An 8,482-nucleotide genomic window follows, 5' to 3' on the forward strand; every position below is an offset into this window, starting at 1 on the left:
ATTAACAATTAGCATGTATCAAATGAGAGGCAGAGAGTCCGTGGTGTCCAAGTTAAAAGGGCTTTATTTACATAACTCGAGTTAGGGAGAATCTGTTCCATCACCACTGAGGTTCAGGAAGGGTCTTCTAACATTTAATAACAAAGAACAGTATATATATACTTTTTACTCCTTGTACATAGGGAGCTCGAGGCAGAGCAAGACAGAAAATGAGATAAGAGCATGTGGGCGTGCATGAGGGTGTACACTTTATGAGTCATAGGTAGGTGATAGGTAGGTGTCATAGGTGGGTGGTACACAGAGGAGGAGTTTGCATGACCAGCTGGAACTTTGCCCTACTTGTGTGCAACTTGTCATGACGTGCAATTGACGTGCAATTGACGTGCAACTGGGAGGAGAGCTGACTTTCAGTCTAGTAGAGAGATCTTTAGTGTCAAGGCGACCAGTACATCTGGTACTATCTGATATCTTGAGTCCGGGATGTATTATCTGAAGCAAAGGGTAATGCATCACTAAGAATCATAAAGGGCATATATTTCTTCGTTCATTACATGGGGCTGTGAGCTTTCTGGAAATGCAAGCACTGTGATTTATTTTAATGGAGACAGAGAGGCTAGGCCCTATCTTCGCTGACGGGTTCTGTTTACCTTTTTAACCGGGCATGCAGATAACTGTTAAGCAAAATATACTGTCTTGGCAACCCTTACTGGGCTTCTTTCGGCTGAGCTAGAAGCAAGCGAGGTCAAAGATACGTAATTGCAGCTTTCAGTGTGTCAGGAGTTAAGAAAAACCCTTATTTCAGAAAGTGGCTCAGCTGAACCACAAAAAAGGTTTCATCGTGATTTATTTAAAAGTGTACAATGTAAATACATGGGCCTTCATGTTAGCTTAATATTTCTTGCATGGGAGACTTAATTACTGGCATCCTAAAACAGGACGTAAATGCAGAGGCCTCTTTGTTCAGGCCACTTAAGGGAAGCATGGGTGACATGCACATATATGTAACCCACATGTAACATAGGGTACACGTAGGGGGCATCTTGGTCAGGCAAAATTTCATTTTCCTCAGAGGGCAGGCAATCCTGTTGGACAGGTATGGCAGGGGGAGTAGTGGTGGCCACTTTTAAGTGTGCATGTGTGTTTGGCCAGCCGTCCTAGACTGGCCAAACACACATGCGTCCTTAATTTTCTTCAGCCCAGCTGCATGCACAGCCAGGTTGGAAAAACACCTCAGGCTCCAAAGCACTGTTTGAGTGGCAAACAAATCCACTCAGAACAATGCCAGCACTTCTCTCATGCTGGGAATAGTATTCCCAAAGCAAACACAAGGAGATGATGGACGGGGTGCTGAAACTTTTCAGACACTCACCCCCAGTCACAGATCTGGGTTGAATCCATCATCATTCTTTGGCTCACTTTGCTACCCCAGTTTGGACCTGGCCATAAGCAAATCAGTCTTGACCCTGTGCTTCAGGGAACAGTCCAGCCCTAACTGCCAGGCCAGGTCCTCTCTGGACAGGAAACAAGCCTCCCAAGACCGGTTTTGGGGTAACACACCTCATCAGTCAGGCTAGCTTGAATCCAGTGGCAAAGTGAGCAAGGGACCCACACCTGGGCATACCCTGCCAACTTAGGGCAAACAAAGCAAACACAAGGAGATGATGGATGGAGTGCTGAAACTTTTCAGACACTCACCCCCAGTCACGAGAGAAGTGCTCATATTTCGCATCTATGAACCTGCGCAATCAGAGTCCAGGATCGGAGGAGAGAAGCAAGGTGGCGGCCGTCGGAGCATCAGGTAAGTGAAATTTAATTATTTTTAGTTGTGTTTTCAGTTTTGGTTGTGAATCCTCCCCCACCCCACCACTAAACAAGTATAGCAGCCACCAGTAATGTGGTCTCTGGGGTGCATTTTTACTAGAAAATGTTGGAGCGCGGATCTGTGCCAAATTTGGCAGCTCCACACACCGACATTTTCAAAACGCAGAGATGTGCTGTATTTACTACAATATAGCGCACCTCTGTGATTTCTGAAGTGCTGGTGCTAATATTAGCTGTTGAGCTGTAGTGGATGAGCCACTTTTGTGGTTTGATGCCCTATAATGACCCTCAATTACCACCATTTTGTATTGACTTTAGTGTGTTATGTTATCCTAGCCTTAATATAGGATGGTCTTGCATATGCCTACTTCTCTTCTGTTCTATAATCTTGCTGTCTTTCAGTAGAATAGTCTTGCCAAGAATAGAAGGTGTGGGATGTTGAGGTGCAGTGTTGTTGGTGATGGTGCACACATGTGCTCAATGTTGGATACTGAGGGATTAAGTGTATAATGTTATTTGGGTTGGTTGATTTATGACTTTGACCTATTGGCTTTGACGTGGTCTAATGTATTGCCTTTGACATGCTCTCATGTCATCTTGCTTTGCAATTAATATTATCACATAACATAGTGATGTGTAGGCCTGCCTAGTAAGAATAAGCTACAAAGTAGGGTTTGATTATGTCCCTTTCTGTTTCTGACTATATCTTGCTTAATGGCAGGGCTTGCCTATTGGTTTTGGCATAATCTTATGCCATTTTGCTTACTAATTTTGGCTCTTTTGCTGGAGTAGTGGCCTATGCTTAAGCAACTCCATTTTCTGAGCTGGCGCCATCTTCTGAGCCTTTCTAGGTGAGAAGCTATGTTTTGCTTTTCACTTGTTTTCTGCACTCTGCACTCTGCATGCTAGTAGGAACTGGTTCTTATCAGAGGAATGTACATGCTCTGTCTCAAGGCCATAGCAAAGACCTGATCAACCGATGCTGTGGCCTTGGTGCAGGCTGGTGCTGGCTCTCATGAGAATGAGGGGGTGAGGCTCACCAGAAGCTTCGTCTTATGTTTCCACTTGTACTAAAGGAGGTGTCTTGGTTTTGATCTTTGGTGGTTCAGCGCAGCGCAGACCTGCGGCTGTGATGGTGGAACCAGTGACCCCAGTTCGGCTAGAGAAATGGACTCCCCTCTGGCGTAGTGGAAGCGGGATGAATAGATACTTGGTGAGGTGTTCCACTAATTCTTATATTCCTACTGTTCTTGCTTAACTATCTGTTTCTGTTTTCAGGTTCCATACATTTATATACATATATATTTCTATATATATGTTTGCCTTGATTGTGTTTCAATCGTACTATTGATATGTTAGAGTCTGCTATGATAGATGTATTTGGCTTACCGTGTGGTGTTATTATAATGTACTAATAAATATATCCCAAATATACCAATTCACCTTTTCCTTGTAGCAGGAGGTGTGGACTCTTCTTGGCCACATCCTTATGTTGTAGAAGCATGGGTGAATTCCCTTCTAGCAGGTAATTATAGGAAGTTGTTCTACTCCTGGCAAGTGATGTGCAAATTCTAAGTATTTCACCCCCAGAATATACTGACTGGTTCCTTTCTCTTGTGGTGAGGGGTTTTGTATCTGTTGTATGTGGTTCTGTAGCAAAGAGGATCTGCTAATTGCCTCATGCACAGTGCCTGTCGCTAGGAGGATTGTTGTTGTAGAAATCCTCTCAGCAAGAGACAAGATATAAGTGGTATTCCTACCTTGGCTAAGTATTGTAGAGTATTGTGGAGCTTGGTATTTTTGGGTCCCAAAGGAGGATATGTCTGTATGACCTGATTATTGGCAAAAATCGGGTCATTACATCTTGGCGTCATGACTCACAGGATCGAAGAAGTGCTCCCTTGTAAGGCAAGAGAACACAGCATACTCCGACCCTAAGAGAGTTGGGAAGAACTTGGTGATGAAGCATGTCCCTGGATAACATCCAGTGAGTGAGAGTTCCTTTATTAAAAATGTATTTTCCCTTTATCCAGTGGGCCCACCCTAGATGACTGGAGGCTTGCTTCTCGCTTGAATATGACAAAAAAACAACATAGGCATAGTAAACCCAACTTTGGCTCCTAGACCTAAGTACTGGGCTAAGAATACATTTTTGGGATGGGTGTCATACCCCAAACACCTTCCCTGAAACTACGCACTAGGTAATAGTCTAAAATACCCGCAACCATTGTGAACATCATGGAGCAGAGCTCATTTTAAGTCTATCTCTTGGAGCACACTTGATCTTCTACAAGAGTAGGAACTTCGGGGAGGTTTATGCTTGAAATGCAAGGTATAAGTGTGCTAGCAAGTTGCCCCTAAAGCTTGGAGTCAAGCTCAATGTCTGCCTCAGCTTGACCCATAGCCCCTCAGTAATAGCAAGCCAAAATAGAGCCGGATCAAGCAAGCCAGTGACTGACACTTACTCTCCCTGATGGTGTTTTTAACAGACAAAAATTGCTGCCTGATTTTCAGCTTTTATTTTTAGTGAACTTCTCTCAATGCATGGATATCATCTAATACACAAAATTGAAAAACAAAGGTGAATAAACAGCTTTCTTTTAATAAGAAGAGGGTATTTATCAGATTTTTACACAGTGTAGGCTGTGAATATCGAATCTCAAATATCAAAAGGACAGAATATCAAAAGGTAAGTTTCCATACATTTTCTATACCTCACTCCACTTTACATACCTTAGTGATATATATAGATCCAAGCTACATAGATGTGGAGTTAAAAAAAATATAAATGCTTAGCTCCCTCCGTGCACACACCCTTTGATATTTTGTCCCTTGATATTGTGGTAACAATATTCTGTACTGTTGATATTAGGGATTTGATCATTCTTACTACAATCTTTTTACATGTTGAGGCATACTTCCAAAGCCCCTGTGCCACTCGAGCATCCATTTTTTTGATGCCCTAGTAGTGCACAATGCTGAGCCGTATTTGCAAGGCCAACTTGCGTCTCTTTTCATGGCCTTGTAAATATTTTGTGGATAATTCTGCGTGAAAGGGGCATTCTATGGGTGTCGCTGTGGGCGTTCCCACGCAACACCCATGAATTCTGACGCATTCCCAGATACATAAGGATTTGTAAACCTGGGAATGCATCAGATTCTAAAGCCTCCTCAGGGGAGGCACTAAAGTGGCGCGCCGATGAGAAATACCTTTATTTCTCCTCATTTTTTCTCTTTCTATGTGTGCTGTATTCTGTAGCACACATAGAATGAGGAAAAAAACATCAATTATTGTTTTTCTGCAGGACGGGGCCCCTTCCTTCACAAAAACAATCATCCCTGCTGCGCAGACACCCTTGCATGGTGCCTGCATTGGCGCTGGGCAGCCTATGGTGCACCAGCGCAGAGGAAAGCACATGGATGCGTCGTATTGCTGTTAATATGACGCACCCCTACACTTTCCTAATGACGCAACTCGGTGCAGCAAGATGGCTCGCGGCGCAGCGCTGCACCATTATCTATTAAATATGCCCCATTGGTTGTTGTCTGACGTTGCGAACATTTTGATGACTCGGCTCGTGCTTTGGCTCTTAGAATTAAGTCGAGCTCGGCTCGCTCTATGAACTTTCTAGTGTGTGCACCTCTCAACTACCCATTAGAAAGGTTTGGTCCAATCTGTAGTTGCTCCGCCATCTGCAAGATTGCCAGTACTGAAATTCCGGTAGAGGAGTACTCTGAAATATTTGTGAATAGACAGGACTGACAGTAGAAAATAGGTCTATTTCCTTGGCAACGCTCAACAGTCTGCATCTGCAGTGCTTATTTTTTTCTGGTGGTCGCAGGTAGCACTCACTAGGGACAGAAACTTGTTTTTCATGATCAGATATGACCCAGCAAGAAAGCGGCAGAGTGAGAAAAGAGAACGATAGGAAAAAGGTAACATAGGGAAAAAACAGGAATGAAAAGACACCCTCAAAAGGGAGATGAAGAGACAAGCATTTAGGGTGGTGGAAAAAGAGGAATGAGATGGATTCACAAAATAAGAATGGTATCTGAATGTTATATATCCAATCATTATTTCAAAGTCCAATATATTTTACAGAACGGATGCCCCCTCCCCGGAGTAGGGCCTCCAAGGTTATGTCAGGGACACACCACCAAATCAACGCAAATTACATGTTCTTCTTTTATTATATGCAAGACTACAGGTGGCTATTCGCTGGGGAGAAAAAGGGTTCCTAGATTTAAAGATTGGCTGTCTGATGTGACATAAGGCCACTCGCAACTTGGCATATACTGGGAGCTGATGCCCCCGACTTCAAGACCACATGATATATGGGAGCCATTCCTATGTTGGGCCCGCGCTGGTGCCGAAGACTCTGTGCCTGATCTCGATGCGAATACCTAATAGCAGTGGTTGTATGTCAATACAACGCGGGCTTTTATCCCGCATGCCATTACAACGCGGGGATTACAACGAAAGTCGTTACAACGACTTTCGCTGGAGGGCGCTGGATAGTGGAATAGTTTAATTTTCTATTTCAACTCCAGCCCACGTTGACAGTAGGGAAGGTGTTGGATAGAAAATTAAACTATTCCCTATCCAACAGCGCCCTCCAGCGAAAGTCGTTGTAACTACTTTCGTTGTAATCCCTGCGTTGGCTGTTCCCCAATAGCAGTTTGCCTACTTGTATCAGATTGATCTGCTTTGTTTTTATACACTTTCCATTGTGCATGACTTTGAATTGTTAGATATGGCTGAATTATGCTAGTTGTTCACCTCAGATGTTTCATGTGCCTTTCTTTGTTTCTCATACGTAATGGGTTACACAACAAATTGTGATGTGTATAGCAATATTGCTACCTGGACAGCGCGCACTGCATCCTTTCAGATATGCAATTCTAATGTACTGTAACTTGAAGATTTCTATATTACTGCATTGACATGCTGGCTGGTTCTTCTTTTTTGTTGGAACTCCAGTTCCTACTGTTTGTACTGGACATTTGTAAAAACTCAATAAAAACAATTTTAAAAAAAAGAAAAAAAAGTGCAATATATTTTTGTTTTCTAATTTCTGGTTATAGGGGAAAGCCGACGGTTACATACTAAACATAGAGAGGTGGCCACAAAATCATATACAAATAAAGATGATATATATTTTCTAATATTAGTATTCGGGGGGGGGCTTCTCAGTGCAGCGCACCTTCTAAACCACCACAGAGCTTAAGACAGCATGAGTGTTCCTGAGTGCAGCAGGATTTATAGTAAACGCATATTCAGCATCCCTTAATCCACAAGCACATTTTTTCTTTCTCGTCGGATGTATTAAATGAAAAATGTAGAGCCTCAGCCTTTACGTGGGAGCACGAGACATCAGAGGCAGGGGGAGGAGGGAGCATATGGCCTACCAAGGACTGACCTTGCAAACACTGCAAATCTCATTAGGGGAGCTCCGAAAATTCGCCTGCCCCCCGAATTACCTCTGGTCTTTACTCCTATTTTGTTAGGCTGCCATTTGCACTGATGTAAGCTCTTTCCCTGCACGGCGAAGAAGGCTCAATGCGTTGTTATTCTGAGGGGAGCACAAAATGGTGGAGCTGCAAAATAAAAGTGTCAAAGGCTGGAGAAGCGTGGGGACATATTTTTCTAGGAGGGTTAGACTGGGATAGAAAAGAGGCCCTAACATCAAAATAAAAGTTGCCACCATTAGCAAATCAGACAGCTAAAAGAAGTTTCCTACATTTGCAAATCGGAGCAGTTTTGAACTTACAAAGACGTTCTGTATTGGTGATTTTCATGGTATGGAAACTGTATGCTCTTGCGCTTGCTGTAGGTAATGTTTGCGGTACAATCAGGGAAATCAACAGTAGAAAGTCGCCACTAGACCATAAAACAGGCCCATGAACAGCCAAAAAATCTGCCACACACTGGCCTGTCAGAGCAACCCTTCAGGCACTGCCAGATTGCCCTATGTTTCTAGCCATGGCTGACCAATGCAGCAAACACAACTTCAAGATGTGTGGGGTGGACCACAAGGCCAGTGACAGAATAAAAAACACAGGTAGTATCAGAAGGCATGTCCTTACCACACAGTGCAGCGGGAAGAAGAAACTGGGCTCCAAAAGACAATCATTTCTCTTCGGCTCAACCTGTAGCCCACTGTGTATGGGCTGCAGGTGGTCCTGTAGGAGGCTTAGTAGTGGGAATTCGGAGACAGATGCTTCTCAGAAAGTCACTGTGGACGTCTGATGTGCAGAAGATATTCTGAGGTCCTACTCAGTATGTCACGTTATACTGTAGTACCCTTGTTTGGTCTGCACTCCGGATCTTCTTAGGATTCTATAAGGTCTTTAGCCCCAGTTTCTTCACTCCTACCTTCACCCTCAAGACTGAATCTAGTTGTTCCTCACGCTCAGTGCGCAACCTCTTTCATGCAATAAGACAGGGGACTGAAATGGCAGTTGCCAAATGTATATTGTGTACAGCTGCTACAGCGCGGCTCCAGAAATCATTTCTAATCCATACTCACCATTTCCCTGAAACCTTTAAACACACAAATATTCGTCAGTGGGGCCCATAACACTGCACGTTTACTCTGTTCACTTACATTTGGCTTCAAGGCTTTTAGTGAATCACACTGGAGAAATGCTGTAACATTTA

This window comes from Lissotriton helveticus, chromosome 6, assembly GCF_964261635.1.
Source record: "Lissotriton helveticus chromosome 6, aLisHel1.1, whole genome shotgun sequence".
NCBI lineage: Eukaryota > Metazoa > Chordata > Amphibia > Caudata > Salamandridae > Lissotriton > Lissotriton helveticus.